Raw genomic sequence first — 17,653 nt, 5'->3', positions numbered from 1 at the left:
GAAATACATCCAACGCTTCAAGAGCGCGCGAATCAAGATCCCCAAGGTAACGGAGGAGGCCATCATCTCGGCGTTCTCCGACGGCGTCCGCGACGTCAAGATGAAGGAGGAGCTCGCCATCCACGAAGAGTTGTGCACCTTGGAGCTGTTTAACATCACAACCAAGTGTGCAAGAGCTGAGGAGGGGCGCCTCTCCCTCCTCAAGCTCCCTACTGCAGACCTATAGGTGAAGAAGGCCAAGGTCAAGGACGTGAAGTGCAAGGGAGTGGCCGTGCTCGCGGCAGAACCAGACACCAAGCGTGGCCGAGATCTTCCCGGGTCATCCAAGGGCAGCCGCACGTTATGCGCCTTCCACAACATGCGCACGCACAACACTAATGACTGTCAGGAGCTCAGGGCTATTCGAGATGGGCGCTTCGATCGACGCCCCGAGCGCAACGACCCGGGCTACGGCCGAGGAGGCAGACTTGGTGGAGGACGTTGGGACGACCGTGGGCCCTGCCACGAGTGGCGAGACCAGCCTCGCAAGGATCGTTGGCGGGATCAGCCTCGTGAGGGCACTTGGAGGGACCAGCCTCGCGAAGACCGTCCTCAGGGAAACCCTGGTCTCCCACCACTGCCGCCGCCAAGAAGGAACGACGACCATCAACAGGACGAGGGGGATGGGGGCTTCCAAGAGCCGCGAGCTATCGCATGTATCTTGGGCGGGGATTAAGCCCCGGCTTCTCAGCAAGTCTTCAAGCAGTTTGCTCGCGAGGTGAACGCAGTCCTCCCCAAGCTCGAAGCCACGCGCCCGCTCAGATGGTCCAAGTATGCCATCACCTTCAGCTTGGCAGACTAGCTCAAGTGCGCGGCAACGGCCGACGTTCTCCCGATGCTCTGTTCACCCATCATCGGCAAAGTTCAAGTTACCAAGACCCTCATCGACGGCGGCGCAGGGCCGCAATGTCCTGTCTGTCGAGACTTTCGACAGCCTCCAAGTGCCATACGATCAGCTCCAGCCTACCAAGCGTTTCTCGGGAGTTACTGATGGTTCTACCACCTCAATAGGGCAAGTTCGTCGTCCCGTCACTTTCGGTCAGCGCGGAAACTACCACACCAAGCTCACCGACTTCGACGTCGCCCACATCCGTCTGCCGTACAATGCCATCCTCGGGTACCCAGCGCTCGCCAAATTCATGGCGGTCGCCCACCATGGCTACAACATCCTCAAAATGCTCGGAAGCAGTGGGATCATCACCATCCCCTGCAAACAAAGAGACATGGTGTGCTCCCTCGAGCGCGCCTTCCAAGCTGCATCACTCGAAGATCCCAATAGCAACGTAGCGTGGTACCCTCCTGAGGCCAACCCCAAGAAGAAAAAGCAACTGCTCCACACTGGACCCCAAGGGAGCGGCACCTCCAGCGGCACCAATTTAGGATCTACGACCGCGCTTGGGGCACCTCCCTCCCTCGCATTGGGAGGCGCGCCTGGTACCGTCCTCGGGCAGGGCTCGGGGGCTCTCTTCTGGAGGGCCTCAGACCTGGCCAGGATCACGAGGGAGGCGCTTGGGCATCCCGTGGAGGCGTGCTTCATGGCACATTTCCCTCAAGAGGGTGCCAGGCGAAAAGCACTTGGCGCTCAGGAGTTCATCGACAAGGCATCTCAGGAGCTTCAGGAAGCAAGAGCAATACGCGGCGATCGTCGCCCACCTGGCGCAGCTCCCCACCCAGGCTAGGGTCGTGACCTGCGCGTCTGCATCGACATCCCAGGGCTCAACCGGGCCGCTGCTCGGGAGTGCTTATGGCCTTTGCGTGTTGGACGCTATGAGGGTCTACCTCATAGCTACGTTCGCATGCCCTTCAGCATGCCGAGCATGGCTGTTGCCTTCCAGCGCAACCTGCGGAGCGTCATGGCAGGTCAGGACACGCATCACGCAGTCCTGGCGGAGATGGAGACGGTCCTCCGGAGGCCGCCAGAGACTCCAGAGCCTCCCGAGGCTCAGGGCCCTGGTGGCTCGTGAGGAGCGACTTCTTCGCTACACGTTTTCAGCTACCCCAACGCCCCTTCGGCGACCAAACCAGGTGACATCTTTCCAAGTTCATATAGTTGGGAGCGCCCCCAGGGCTGCATCATTCCCAGGCCACATGCGGCATGTATCTGCTTGCATCTTCAGTTCCCTCTACTGGGAGCGCCCCTCGGGCAGCAGCATCCCCAGGCCACTCGGGTCCGACCTAGTGGCACGTATCATTCCTGCGTTTACCTAAGCCAGTTTGCTTCTCATGCATAATCTATCTATGGTTATCACCTGCTTGATTGTCACCCACCAAGGGAGCCGCACGCCGATTGTCTTTCTTCAAGACCCTTCCCATTAGAAGGCTAGGCACGGCGTCTGTGCTCGGGCCCATCCCTGCAGCGTTGATAAATCCAACGGTTGAGCTCTGTCTGGCGGCCCGGCCCCGTTCACGTCACCTCCTGGGGTCGTTGGTGCTTGGCCTTCTCGTGTTATAGCCTCAGGAAATCCTTTCGGCGCAGTTGGTCTAACCATCTCGCAGGACCGCTACAGCCATCAAGAATCAAGACCAGGCGCAACCTACCTTGAGGTAGGGCCTCGTGAGTCCCGCGCTGGCTCACGAGGGCCCAGATACACCTCCTCCAGCCATGCCGTGCAAGCCACGTGTCAGGGCGGGGCTGTACATGCCCCGGGGGCTCCACTCAGAGGGATCCCCCTCCCACGTACCAGTGGAAGCACCATGCTCCGTGCTGGCAGTCGACACTGCCGAGGAGCGGCTATGCCCGTGCAAGTGCAGAAGCGCCATGGTCCGTCCTGGTGATAAACAACTGAGGGCGGCCTCACAGCGCTACATGTTGCAGTAGTTTCAACAGGAAAGGGACCGCAAGCCAGTCACCCCTGGACACCGCCGGTGCCCGCAAGAGGCGCCCCCTCCTAGGTGGCGTCGCCTTCACCTGTACCATCGGTCGAAGGCGCGGGGGCGAAGGCGTCGAACCTCTGCATCAGGGCCTCCACCTGACCCTTCATGGCTGCGGCGGCAGCTGCGTAGCGCTCGTCAACCACACGCTCCAGCAGCTCATCAAGGTGGGCGGCTGGATCGCGAAGATGGAGGTGGCTGAAGACGCGTGTCAGTGCGGCTGAAGAAAGGACCCGAGCCTCTTCCTCTGCCATGGGGTCGATGCCGCTCACGACTACCTCATGCGCCTCGACCAAGTAGGGAAGCAATTGGGTGAGGACATCCTCATCGGTGGCCAGCAGCTTCTCCAAGCCCTTCTCATAGAGTGTCTTCGGAGCCTCGCGGGACCTCTTCTCGAGGAGCGCGAAGGCTGCGCGGTCCTCGGCTAGAACCTTCGCCTTGGCATCAAGTTCGGCTTTCTCCGCCTGCACCTTTCGCTCCAGCTCCTCCAGCCGGCTGCGCTCAGCGGCCTGCGCGAGTGCTAGCTGCTCTAGCTCGGCATCGCGACCCTTGAAGGCGTCCTCCCGGGCCTTCATCCTCTCTTCTTCCGCATTACGGCCACGAGCATCTTCGGCACGCTCTTCATGCAGGATCTTCAGCTCGGCCTCCAGCACCTGGCAGTGACCTTGGACGGCCTTGATGTCCTTCAGCGCCGCCTCATGAGCAGCTATTGCTTGAGTGGCGGCTCGCTTCTCCCCCTCGGAGGTCGCCGCGGCCTGGCTCAGTGCCGCCCAAACAGACACGTCAGAATGAAGCCAGCCAGAGACCAGCTACAGGCGCCCAGCCGCCAGGAGGGGTTCGACGCCCTGAAGATCTTCTCGCAGCCGAGCGATCTCAAAAAGGGCCCGCTCCAGGACGTCAGGAAAAGCACAGGAACCTGGTCTCAGCAGCACCGCAGAAGGAGGAGGAAGAGGCGTCGTCGTCACCATGGCCTGGGAAGCAGGAGGCTCCTGAGCTTTGGGGCCCTAGCACCCGAGCCAGACGTTGGCACCTCCGGGACCAGCGGGGCCTCGGGGGCTGACCTCTCCCGAGAATGCTCCACCCCGCCTCGTGAGAATGATCGGGCTGAAGAAGCATGAGCGCCGTCTCCACCTTCACTCAAGGAGAGGGGTGCGGCCGCATGAGGCGCCCTGGGCTCAAGCGGTACCACCTCGCCCTCCCTTCTCCTTTTCGCCGCAGGCCTACTTGCAAACGAAGAAGAGGAGTCAGAAGCAAGTATCAGAAGCAAGAACAAGGCGGGACGAGAACACTTACTGATCCACCGCAGCATGGTCCCTCCGCTTCGGGAGCTTGAAGCCCGAGAGCTTCGCGACCCGAGGCATGGGCGCGCCAGCTCCAGGAGCGGAAGCAGGGGCAGCAGCTGGGCCGGAAGCAGCTCGAGGTGATGGTAAGCCAGGAGCGTCGTCCTGGGAAAGCAGCGCTGACCTGCTCTTTGTCAGAACCACGGGCGGCTCCCCCTTCTCCGGGAGGATATCATCCTCGCCATCGTCCTTAGGCAGGAAGCGGAGGATGTCGGTCTTGTGCAAGGGGGAGGTCTCCCCCATCTCCTCGGGGGCTGCCTCTGGGTCGCAGTCCTCGTCCTGCTCTTCCTCCTCCTCTCCGTCCTTGCGGGACTCACCGGAAGATACGTCCACCATCGCCGTCGCCGCAGGGACCGCAGAAGGCGCCGGCAGTACCAGGCCGCACCCGTCAAAGGTGGGCATGGCGGCCATGACCTGCGCCCCGTCCTTCCGGAGGAACAAGGGAGAATGGGGATTTGGCTGATACTCTTGGTCGTCTCCAACCAGGAGACGGAGGGCCGCGGCCAGCTCCTCGTCGGACAAGGCCTTCGGGCTCAGGCGGAGCTTGTCTTCTACATCCTCAAGCGTCCACAGGAGGCGCGTGCGCGCCTGGAGAGGAGCCACCTGCTGCTCGAAGAATTCCTTCAGGAGCATTGAGGGAGTCCTGGATTAGGGGGTGTTCGGATAGCCAGACTATACCTTCAGCCGGACTCCTGGACTATGAAGATACAAGATTGAAGACTTCGTCCCGTGTCCGGAAGGGACTTTCCTTGGCGTGGAAGGCAAGCTTGGCGATCCGGATATTCAGATCTCCTACCATTGTAACCGACTTTGTGTAACCCTAACCCTCTTCGGTGTCTATATAAACCGGAGGGTTTTAGTCCGTAGGACAACATGGACAACAACAATCATACCATAGGCTAGCTTCTAGGGTTTAGCCTTTCCGATCTCGTGGTAGTTCTACTCTTGTACTACCCATATCATCAATATTAATCAAGCAGGACGTAGGGTTTTACCTCCATCGAGAGGGCCCGAACCTGGGTAAAACTTCGTGCCCCTTGCCTCCTGTTACCATCCGACCTAGACGCACAGTTCGGGACCCCCTACCCGAGATCCGCCGGTTTTGACACCGACATTGGTGCTTTCATTGAGAGTTCCTCTGTGTTGTCGCCGTCAGGCTTGATGTCTCCCACGATCGTCAATGGCGATGCAGTCCAGGGTGAGACCTTCCTCCCTGAACAGATCTTCGTCTTCAGCGGCTTCGCACTGCGGGCCAATTCACTTGTCCATCTAGAGCAGATCGAAAGCTACACCCCTGGCCGTCAGGTCAGATTTGGAAGTTTAAACCACACAGCTGACATCCGCAGGGACTTGATCTTCAACGGATTCGAGCCACTGCCAAGCGCGTCGCACTGTCACGACGAGCATGATCTAGCTCTACCGCCGAACAGTTCCCTGGAGGCCGCACCCGCATCGGCTTCGACCCGTAATTCAGAGCTAACTGCGCTGATCGAGGATGGGCGGTTGGACGCCACCTCGGGGGCTGCGATCCCAACAGCGATCGAGCCGAACACCAGCCCCGCACTCCGCAAGATTCGTGACTCCAAGGAGCTGGACTCCTCTCCGGACTCCGAACCCTCCGCGCCCCTGCCGATCGAATCCGATTGGGCACCGATCATGGAGTTTACTGCCGCGGACATCTTTCAGCACTCGCCTTTCGGTGATATTCTGAAGACACTGGAGTCTCTCTCTTTATCAGGAGAGCCCTGGCCAGACTACGGTCAGCAAGGTTGGGGTACGGACGATGAAGAAATTCAAAGCCTACCCACCACCCACTTTGTAGCCACTGTCGATGATTTAACCGACATGCTCGACTTCGACTCCGAAGACATCGATGATATGGACGCCGAAGAAGGAGACAATGAAGAACCAGCGCCTATTGGGCCCTGGAATGCCACCTCGTCATATGACGTATACATGGTGGACGCACCAAAAGATGACGACGAGGAGCGGAAGGACGCACCGAAGGCTTGTTCCCTCGAAAAGCAGTCAAAGCGGCAACGCAAGCGCCGCCCCAAATCCCGCCTCGACAGAAATAGCAATCACACAGACCCAGCGGCTGAGCAGGGCGAACCGCTGCCGGACAACGGCAATCTGGATAATCAAACCGAACAAACAAATCCTATCGAGGATAATGGTCCGGATGACATAACACCGGACAGACACCCTGAGCAGCAGACTGCCCGTAAAAGGCTTGTTGCCACCGCGAAGAGTCTAAAAAAGCAGAAGCAAAGGCTCAAGGCCACGCAAGACACACTCCAAATCAGATGGAGTAAAATACTCAAAACTGCAGCAAGGTACAGCGACAATCTCCCTTCCAATAGCTACCCAAAGCAGAAGCTGCTACCCGAATTTGATGAGGAGGCCTCAGAACCCCCACAACCAAATATCAAAGCAGCCACCTGGTCGGATAGACGACCCCTCTACCAACACAGAGCGGAATACAACGCCGCTCACAATACAATACGCGACCCATGCGAGGGCTCGCACCCAAAGGACGGTGCAGCAAGATCCATCTATGGACCACGCAAGCGCGCCCCAGCATACAACGCAACACAACAAACATCCGAACAACGCGGTACACCCAGCTACAGGGGTGCCGCACACCCCCTATGTTTCACCGATGAGGTGCTGGACCACGAATTCCCAGAGGGATTCAAGCCCGTAAACATAGAGGCATACGACGAAACAACAGACCCTGGGGTCTGGATTGAGGACTACATCCTTCATATCCATATGGCTCGAGGAGATGATCTCCACGCCATCAAGTACTTCCCCTCAAGCTCAAAGGGCCAGCTCGCCACTGGCTCAAAGGCCTCCCCAAAAGCTCCATTGGGAGTTGTGAAGAGCTCGAAGACGCCTTTCGGGCAAATTTTCAAGGGACTTATGTCCGACCTCCGGATGCGGACGATTTGAGTCACATAACTCAACAGCCCGGAGAGTCAGCCCGAAAGCTTTGGAACATGTTTCTTACTAAAAAGAACCAGATTGTCGACTGTCCGGACGCCAAAGCCTTGGCAGCTTTCAAGCATAGCGTCCGTGACGAATGGCTCGCCAAACACCTCAGCCAAAATAAGCCGAGAATGATGGCCGCATTAACAAACCTCATGACCCGCTTTTGCGCGGGTGAGGACAGCTGGCTAGCCAGATGCAGCACCAGCGACCCCAGTACATCCGAACTTAGAGATGGAAATGGGAAATCACCACGCAACAGCAATAACAAATGCCGGAATAAAGAAGACCGCACGAAGGGCACGGCAGTAAATGCCGGATTCAAAAGCTCTCGGCCAGGTCAAAAGCCGCCGCCTAAAGGCACCAGGGATGAATTGTCCAGCCTCAACAAAATTCTGGACCAAATATGTCAGATCCATAGTACCCCTGGTAAACCTGCTAATCATACCCACAGAGAATGTTGGGTCTTCAAGCAGTCCGGCAAGCTCAACGCCGTACACAAGGGGGAGGATACGCCAAGTGAAGACGAGGACGAGCCTCCCAAGCAAGACACGGGGGAACAAAAGAAATTTCCACCAGAAGTCAAAACAGTAAACGTGTTACACGCGATCAAGGGAAAAAACAAACGCGGCACTCCCAGAAAAATATACCCAAGTGCCTGTCACCGCGAAGTCCTGCCACTGGTCGTCTCAACCGATCACTTTCGACCATTGCGATTACTCATCAAGTATCCAGCACGCAGGATGGACTGCCCTGGTATTAGACCCAGTAATTGGCGGATATCACTCCACACGAGTCTTGATGGATGGCGGCGGTAGCCTAAACCTAATATATCAGGATACAATCCGCGGGATGGGGTTAGACCCAACACAAATTCGCCATAGATATACTACCTTTAAAGGAGTAACGCCAGGCCTAGGGGCTCATTGCACGGGCTCCCTCCTACTACAAGTTATATTCGGCTCCCCCGATAACTTCCGTCACGAGCATTTAACTTTCCACATCGCTCTGTTTCAAAGTGGCTATCAAGCACTGCTCGGACGCGAAGCTTTCGCTCGCTTTAATACAATACCACACTACGCCTCCCTCACACTCAAGATGCTCGGTCCACGTGGCATCATTACAGTGCACGGAAATATCAAGCGATCTATGCACGCCGAAGAAAGTGAGGCTGCCTTGGCAGCCGCACACTAAAGGCGCCCGGACCAGCGAAAGCATCCAATAGGTCGTCAAGACCTCAGACACAACTAATCGAGTCCGGCGCCGCTACTTATACCGAATAAATGGTCACACCCCTATTTGTCAATACAAGGGGCTCAATGCGCACAGACAAGTGGCAATTTCTTCTCATCTTGAATTATGCATGGTTTCTTTAAAAAACTATCTTTCTGCACGACAACTTTTTTCACCTAAATTCCCCTCTTTTACAGATGATCATCGTGCTACACCCGTCCAGGATACGACACAACGGAGACACAGGCGCTGACGTGCAGCAGGGACCCGTTCCAAGGATTCTTTTTAGATTAAGACCCTGCATAAACCTTTTTTACTGTCTCTTGTTGATACATATCCACCAAAGGATGCTGACGTCTTGGCATGTGGCCACGCTAGAACAATGCACGTACCTGGACAGAAGGGGCTTCTTACAAAGGCCATTATTTAGGCCCGGTTTATACCACTAAGACCGAATACCTTAGGGAGTGTTCGGCATCGCGAGTTCGACCTTATATGCATCAGCTCCGAATCATTGTCTTTGGTCAAATGTTGGGTTTGCCCGGCTCCTGTGTTTTGGTGCCTTACGTTCCACTTTACCGGCTAAGGTAGCACCAGGAGAACTACTGCGATTGTGCCCTGGTTCATCCGGACGAGCACCTCAGTAGAGAAAGCCGAAAACTAACTGTCATGATATAGCGTGAGACTGGTCAACCACTCGATGACCTGTCGGAATGTTAGAATTCCTCCGCCTTAATGAAGGGCCATTTTCCGGCCAGGCATGTACGCACCCCGGGATCGGGAGAGTGCGGAGCCACCAGGGGCTATCTAGTAGCCCCACTGTCAAACTCCTATGGCTAAGTGAAAGTGCTAAAGCATTATAGTCCGGTTTCCTCGCTCGCTCCGCTATCACCTCCTTAATAGGATCAAGACGTTGGGTTAAGTGTGAACGCGTGTTTGTGCGAGCACCTCCGCATTATATGTGTGAGGGTTGAAGCCAACGACTGCAATCTTTCAGGTTATACACATGTATACATAAACGGCCGCCCACGAGGCATCATATTACTTTCAGGCAAAAGTATAAAAATAGCCTTATAAAAATTTATAAAAGCATTTCGCTTACAATGAGACTACATATCACTCAAACATGGTATTTTTTGAGCACTGGATCTCTATCAAACGAGCACCCTCAAGAACTTCTTCAAAGTAGTGCTCAGCAGCCCTTCGACCTATGGCCGAATCCCGCGCTACAATGGTGGTAGCATCCATCTCCGCCCAGTATGCTTTAACACGGGCAAAGGCCATCCGTGCGCCCTCTATGCACGCCGACCTCTTCATCGCATCAATGCGTGGCACCACGTCAAGGAACTGCTGCACCAAGCCGAAATAGCTGTTCGGTTTTGACCTTTCTGGCCATAGCTGATCCACAACAGACCTCATGGAGAGTCCGGACAACCTATTTAGTTCGGCCCATTCGGCTAATTGGTCACTCAATGAAAGCGGACGCTCGGGAGAATGGAATTATCTCCAAAACAACTGGTCTACTTCATGGTCTGTCTGACCCTGGAAATACTTGGCCGCATCGGCAGCGCTCGCCGCCAAATCCATATATACATCCTCCGAACTCCACAGCCAATCCAGAGGGGCATATCGTGGATCTCTGAACTTCCTCCACAACATAAAGGATTTCCCAGCTATAATATCCCCGGCTTCCCGCAGCTCCTCCTTCTTTGCCCTCATAGCAGAGTGGAGGTCCTTTCTCGTTGCAGCAGCCTTCTCAAGGTCCGATGCCTTCGCTTGGTTTTCCTTTTCGAGAACCCAGAAACGGTCGGCGGCGGCTTTTAATTCTATGGCCATTTTGGCCATCTTGTCTCGGCTCTCGCCATGCGCGGCCTTCTCGGCTTGCAACTCTTTGGCCGCCTTCAAAGCAGCCGCCTTACCCAAACTCGCTTGTTCCTTGGCTCGGGCAAGTTCCGCCCGCAAGGCTTCAACAGTGGTAGCTCCATCTGCAGTCACAACATGTTAAAGATACTGGCATCATGCTGCTCTTCTATGTGGCGTTTACCAGATAAGGACACTTACCCTATGCCTCGTCAAGCCTTTTGTTAACAAGCTCGATGTCGGCGTGTGCCGCATCCAACTGCCGTTCTAAATGGGCAAACTCGCTAGTCCAGCTAGGCACCGGAGCTTCCATTACCTGCACATAGAGGCAGTATGGTTATTACTTGGGAATATGATCCTCTGTTCGTCGTCGTTTCCGACGACAACCAGAGTCTCAGGGGCTACTATCTACACAGGGCACACCTAGCATGTGCAGGACTATCATACATTCTTTTACGTACCTCAAAGCTTGTTAGTAGACTCATAAAAGCTTCATGCAATCCGCTTTCGGCGGACGATATCCTCTCCATCACCATACTCCGTCTGAGATTTCTGCTCGCCCCACCAACTCCCTCAGAACATCCGATCGCACACTAGACGGTGCCGGACTCTTTTGTCTGCTCTCTTCGGGAACCGGACACTGGGAGCTTTGGGGGTCAATGGGATTATCTTCAGGCCTCGCCAGACTCGAAGAGGCCCTCCGCGACGACACTTTAGGGTCGCCCGCTTCTGGAGCGGAGGAGTCCGGAGGAGGCGTTTCACTCTCCATCATCTCTAGAAGAAGATCCCCCGAAGACGAGCTCATTTGAGAGGGGCTAAGGCCCAAACTGCAAAGATATATGCGGTGGTTATTTTCTCAGAAGAAAAAGATGGCGTATATGTACTATTAAAGTATTTCGGGTCACTTACGACTCGCGAGAGAATTGATCCCCTCGCGGACTTTGTGCGGCAACAGCGCCCCCCAGAGTAGGACCCTCTGTGGGAGACTTCTTCTCCCGTTTGGAAGCTTCGGCTTCCGAACCCCCGGGCGCGGTCCTTTTCCTCCTCCGGTCGTCTTCCTTCATGGAGACGCTCGCTCCCTCGGTTAGAATGGGCAGTGTTGGGGGCCCGAGTCCGCCCGTATTATCCTCCCCGGTATCTTCCTTCAAGGGCTCCGGGCAGGGTGCGACCTGGAGCATCTTTTCCAGTACCGGATTTTCCAAACCCTCAGGGAGGGGGGCCGAACACCGAATCAACTTCGCCTTTGTTAGCCAGTCCTGGTAAAAAAGCGAACTCTCAGAGATAACTTCGTAACAAATGAGAGATAGTATATTCGGCCGGAAGATTGCTTACCTGTTCGGCGGCGCGGATACTGCTCAGGCCCACGTCCTCAGTGATTTCCGGACACTCTACCTGAGGTCTGAAGAATGACTTGTACATCTCCTCGTGCGTCAGGCCGAGGAAATTTTGAATGGCACGCGGTCCCTCGAGATTGAACTCCCACAAGTGAAGGGGCCGGCATTTGCAAGGCTGGACTTGACGGACCAGCATAACTTGTACTACCGCAACCAAATCGAAATCTCCATTAAAGAGATCTCGAATGCGGCTTTGCAGTATAGGCACAGCTTTGGCTGGACCCTTGCTAATCCATGACATCAGTTGTGGTGGAGGGCCCGAGCGGAAAACGGGGGCGGTCGCCCACTTGGCACTTCTAGGAGCCGTGATGTAGAACCACTCCTGTTGCCACAATTCAGACACCTCTGGGATGGAACCTTTGGGCCATGAAGCTCCTGTCATCTTGCGTATTGAGGCACCTCCACACACCGCATGTTGCCCCTCGATCATCTTCGGCTTTACTTCAAAGGTCTTGAGCCATAGGCCAAAGTGAGGGGTAACCCGGAGGAAGGCCTCGCACACGACAATAAATGTCGTAATATGAAGAAAGGAGTCCGGAGCTAGATCATGGAAATCTAGCCCATAATAAAACACCAAGCCCCTGACAAAAGGATCCCGAGCAAGGCCTAGACCTCGGAGGAAGTGGGAGACGAACACGACACTCTCGTTGGGTTCGGGGGAGGGGACGGCCTGCCCCGGGGGAGGCAGCCGATGCAAAATCTCGGCGGTTAGATATCTGGCCTCCCTCAAATTTTTGATGTCTTCTTCCGTGACGGAGGAAGGCACCCATCGGCCATGAAGGCTAGATCCGGACATGACTAAAGGTTCGGAGCACCTGACCTAAACTTTGGGCGTTTGAGCTTGAGGTGGGGGAAGGATTCGATTGAGCACGGGAGGGAAACATAAAAGCCTTGTCCCTTTATAAAGAGGGTGGATATCAAGCGTCCTCTTCGTGTCCGTTTGGACTTGCCTATAATCTAGGAGTCCTAGAAGCGGTTGGGTTACCCACGCCCGTATTGATGAGAATCCCCAAATGAGGGGACACGATCTCTGCTTTAACAAGACGTTCCAAGGAAACCGCCTCGCATGACGCGCTGAGGTGGGATAATAAAACGACTCGGATAAAGGCTTGGCCATGGTGTGACACACTACGGAATACGTCAGCAGATTAGATTCGTGTAAATGTTATTCTCTCTATGGCAATATGTGGAAACTTATTTTGCAGAGCCGGACACTATCTTTGTGATCAAAATCTTCTATGAAGTACTTGGAGGAGGAACCCGCCTTGCAATGCCGAAGACAATCTGCGCGTCGGACTCGTCGTCATTGAAGCCTGGTTCAGGGGCTACTGAGGGAGTCCTAGATTAGGGGGTGTTCGGATAGCCGGACTATACCTTCAGCCGAACTCCTGGACTATGAAGATACAAGATTGAAGACTTTGTCCCGTGTCCGGAAGGGACTTTCCTTGGCGTGGAAGGCAAGCTTGGCGAGACGGATATTCAGATCTCCTACCATTGTAACCGACTTTGTGTAACCCTAACCCTCTCCGGTGTCTATATAAACCGGAGGGTTTTAGTCCATACGGCAACATGGACAACAACAATCATACCATAGGCTAGCTTCTAGGGTTTAGCCTCTCCGATCTCATGGTAGATCTACTCTTCTACTACCCATATCATCAATATTAATCAAGCAGGACATAGGGTTTTACCTTCATCGAGAGGGCCCGAACCTGGTTAAAACTTCGTGTCCCTTGCCTCCTGTTACCATCCGGCCTAGTCGCACAGTTCGGGACCCCCTACCCGAGATCCGCCGGTTTTGACACCAACAAGCATGGCCCCCGTCAGCTTCGCCGCCTTCGCGCTGCCCGGCCTCAGGTTGGCGTTCATCTTCTCCAACACCAGCTTAGCCCGCTCGTCGGTAAGCCTCACACAGGACCACCCTTCATCAGGCCGGGGCATTCCCGTCAACAGCTTCAACCATGGGTGGACACACTTAGCATCCATCATAACCCACTTGCTCTTGAAGCCATCGGCTTTCTTCCTGGTCTTTGAAATCGCGTTGGCCTTGCCGGCTGCGATGAAGTTGGCGCACCCCATGGTGTGGCCTTCGTTGATCCGGAGGTAGAAGAAGTGGCACAGAAATGCCATGGACGGCATCACCCCGACATACGCCTCGCAGTAGAAGGCGAAGATGGACAAGAGAAGAACGGAGTTGGGATGGAGATGAAGAGGATGTAACCCGTAGTGCTGGAGGACCGCGTAGAAGAAGTCGGAGAAGGGGGGGACGAGGCCGGCGGTGATGCTGCCCATGAATAAGGGGTAGAAGAAGCTCTTAGGGGCTTCTGGCATGGCGGAGCCAGCCCGGAGTACGATTCCCCCTTCTCGGTGTTCTCCCTGCCGTCAGCAGCTGCGGGACGGCAAGGTTCTTCACCGAGACATTGGGTGCCTCCAGGCCCGGCTCATACCAGGCTGGCGGTGAGTCAACCTTGGTCTTTCGGGGCGCCATTGGACGGAAGATTGGAAGGGGATCAAAGCAGATCTGGAGGTTTCAGAAGCAGGAGGCGAGAAAGGGGATCTGAAGCAAGGCGGGGGAAAGCAATGAAGACGAGCATAGCCTGCGCTAGTCTTTTGTCAAGTCGGGCAGTTGCCGAGGCTGCGTGGTGAAGCGGAGATGCCAACGTCCAATCAGTTGACACGCGTCGACCAAGGCCATAGGCTGTTGGGGCCCGCGGCGCTCCGCACTTGCCTTTTGGCTTCGCCTCGAAGCCAAGCTCGAGCGCGCCTTGGGCCCAGGGGCTACTGTCGGCATTCTGGGAACGGGGGTCCCTAGACTTGCCGCCTACGGCCCGCGGTGTGGCTCCTCCGGCAGCCCTGTACGACCCATCTTCACCAGCAAACATTCAAGACCCTCGCGAGGGGCCAAGCCTCGCGAGGCAGACGTCGCAAGACCTCCTCAGGGGCGGCCTCACCAGGCTGGCTCGCGAGGGGCGAAGACATCAAGGCAAGGCGAACCTCGTGAGGTTCTAATGATGTAAGACATGATGATCAAGACCAGGCGGGCGCCAGGCGGACACCAGCAGGCGCAGTGTCCTCGCTTCCTCTTTGGTGCTAAGGAGGCAAGCGCGGGCGAGGAGTCCCAAGGCATCACACAAAGGTTTCCATATCGGTGCAACAAGACCAAGACCAGCAGGACGGCAGGACGGAGGTCACCGTGGAGCCCAAGACGGCGTCACCACCAAAGCCTTTGGTAGGCGAAGACTACTTTCGTCAGGATAACTTGTACTAGTTGTCTCCCTTCGAATTTGGCCGTTGTGGGATCCCTTCCCGCTCAATATTTGGGAAGAGGACCAAGGCCTCTATAAATAGGACTAGCAACCATCACAGTGGGGGATGGATCTCATCTTGGATCGGAGCCACTCGATCCTTAACATCACACCAGTTCACTAAGCACAAGAACACCACTCCTCAGGAGGCTGCTCTTCCCTTGTAACTATTCATCCGTCATTAGCAATGTTCAAGTTACCAAGACTCATCGACGGCGGCGCGAGGCTCAATGTCCTATCCATCGAGACTTTCTACAGCCTCCAAGTGCCATACCATCAGCTCCAGCCTACCAAGCCTTTCTTAGGAGTGACTGACGGTTCTACCACCCCGATAGGGCAAGTTCGTCTTCTCGTCACTTTCGGTCAGTGTGACAACTACCACACCGAGCTCATCGACTTCGACGTCGCCCACATCCGTCTATTGTATAATGCCATCCTCGGGTACCCAGCGCTGGCCGAATTCATGGCGGTCGCCCACCATGGCTACAATGTCCTCAAAATGCCCGGAAGCGGCAGGATCATCACCATCCCCTGCGATGGAAGAGACGCGGTGTGCTCCCTCGAGTGCGCCTTCCAAGCTGCATCACTTGAAGATCCCGACAGCAACGCAGCGCGGTACCCTCCTGAGGCCAACCCCAAGAAGAAGAAGCAACTGCTCCACACTGGACCCCAAGGGAGCGGGACCTCCAGCGGCACCACTTCAGGATATACGCCCGCGCCTGGGGCGCCTCCCTCCCTCGCATAGGGAGGCGCGCCCAGCGCCATTCTTGGGCAGGGCTCGGGGGCTCTGTTCTGGAGGGCCTCAGACCTGGCCAGTATCACGAGGGAGGCGCTCGGGCATCACGTGGAGGTGTGCTTCGCGGCACATTTCCCTCAGGAGGGTGCCAGGCGAAAAGCACTTGGCGCTTAGGAGTTCATCGACAAGGCATCTCAGGAGCTTCAGGAAGCAAGGGCAATACACGGTGATTGTTGCCCACCTGGCGCTGCTCCCCACCTAGGCGAGGGTGGTGAGCTCCGCGTCTGCATCGACATCCTAGGGCTCAACCGGGCCGCAGCTCAGGAGTGCTTTTGGCCTTCGCGTGTTGGACGCTGCATGGGTCCACCTCATAGCTACGTTCGCATGCCCTTCGTCCTGCCGAGCATGACTGCTGCCTTCCAGCGCAACCCGCGGAGCGTCATGGCGGGTCAGGAGGACACGCAACACGCAGTCCTGGCGAAGATGGAGACGATCCTCCGGAGGCCGCCCGAGACTCCAGAGCCTCCCGAGGCTCAGGGCCTCGGCGGCTCGTGAGGAGCGACTTCTTCGCTACGCGTCTTCAGCTACCCCAACGCCCCTTCGGCGACCAAACCAGGTGACATCTTTCCAAGTTCATTTAGTTGGGAGCGCCACCAGGGCTGCATCACTCCCAGGCCGCGTGGGTCCGTCCCTGTGGCATGTATCTGCTTGCATCTTCAGTTCCCTCTACTGGGAGCGCCCCTCGGGCAGCATCATCCCCAGGCCACTCGGGTCTGACCCAGTGGCATGTATCGTTCCTGCGTTTACCTAAGCCAGTTTGCTTCTCATGCATAATATATCTATGGTTATCACCTGCTTGATTGTCACCCAACAAGGGAGCCGCGCGCCGATTGTCTTTCTTCAGGACCGTTCGCATTAGAAGGCTAGGCATGGCGTCTGTGCTCGGGCCCGTCCTTGTAGCGTCGATAAATCCAACAGTTGAGCTCTGTCTGGCGGGTCGGCCCCGTTCACGTCACCTCCTGGGATCGTTGGTGCTTGGCCTTCTGGTGCAATAGCCTCAGGAATTCCTTTCGGCGTAGGTTGTCTAACCATCTCGCAGGACCGCTACAGCCATCAAGAATCAAGACCTCGTGCAACCCGCCTTGAGGTAGGGCCTCGTGAGTCCTGCACTGGCTCATGAGCCCAGATACACCTCCTCCAGCCCTGTCATGCAAGCCACGTGTCAGGCGGGGTTGTACACGCCCCGGGGGCTCCACTCAGAGGGAGCCCCTCCCACGTACCAGTGGAAGCACCATGCTCCGCACTGGTAGTCGACACTGCCGAGGAGCGGCTATGCCCGTGCAAGTGCGAAAGTGCCATGGTCCGTGATGTCTACTACACAACCTTCTTCTTGTAGACGTTGTTGGGCCTGCAAGTGCACAGGTTTGTAGGACAGTAGCAAATTTCCCTCAAGTGGATGACCTAAGGTTTATCAATCCGCGAGAGGCGTAGGAGGAAGATGGTCTCTCTCAAACAACCCTGCAACCAAATAACAAAAAGTCTCTTGTGTCCCCAACACACCCAATACAATGATAAATTGTATAGGTGCACTAGTTCGGCGAAGAGATGGTGATACAAGTGCAATATGGATGGTAGATATAGGTTTTTGTAATCTAAAAATATAAAAACAGCAAGGTAGCGAGCGGTAAAAGTGAGTGTAAACGGTATTGCAATGATAGGAAACAAGGCCTAGGGTTCATACTTTCACTAGTGTAAGTTCTCTCAACAATAATAACATAGATAGATCATATGACAAGCCCTCAACATGCGACAAAGAGTCACTCCAAAGCCACTAATAGCGGAGAACAAACGTAGAGATTATGGTCGGGTACGAAACCACCACAA

Source organism: Triticum dicoccoides, chromosome 5A (genome assembly GCF_002162155.2).
Source record: "Triticum dicoccoides isolate Atlit2015 ecotype Zavitan chromosome 5A, WEW_v2.0, whole genome shotgun sequence".
Lineage (NCBI taxonomy): Eukaryota > Viridiplantae > Streptophyta > Magnoliopsida > Poales > Poaceae > Triticum > Triticum dicoccoides.
Note: the sequence above shows the minus strand (reverse complement) of the source record.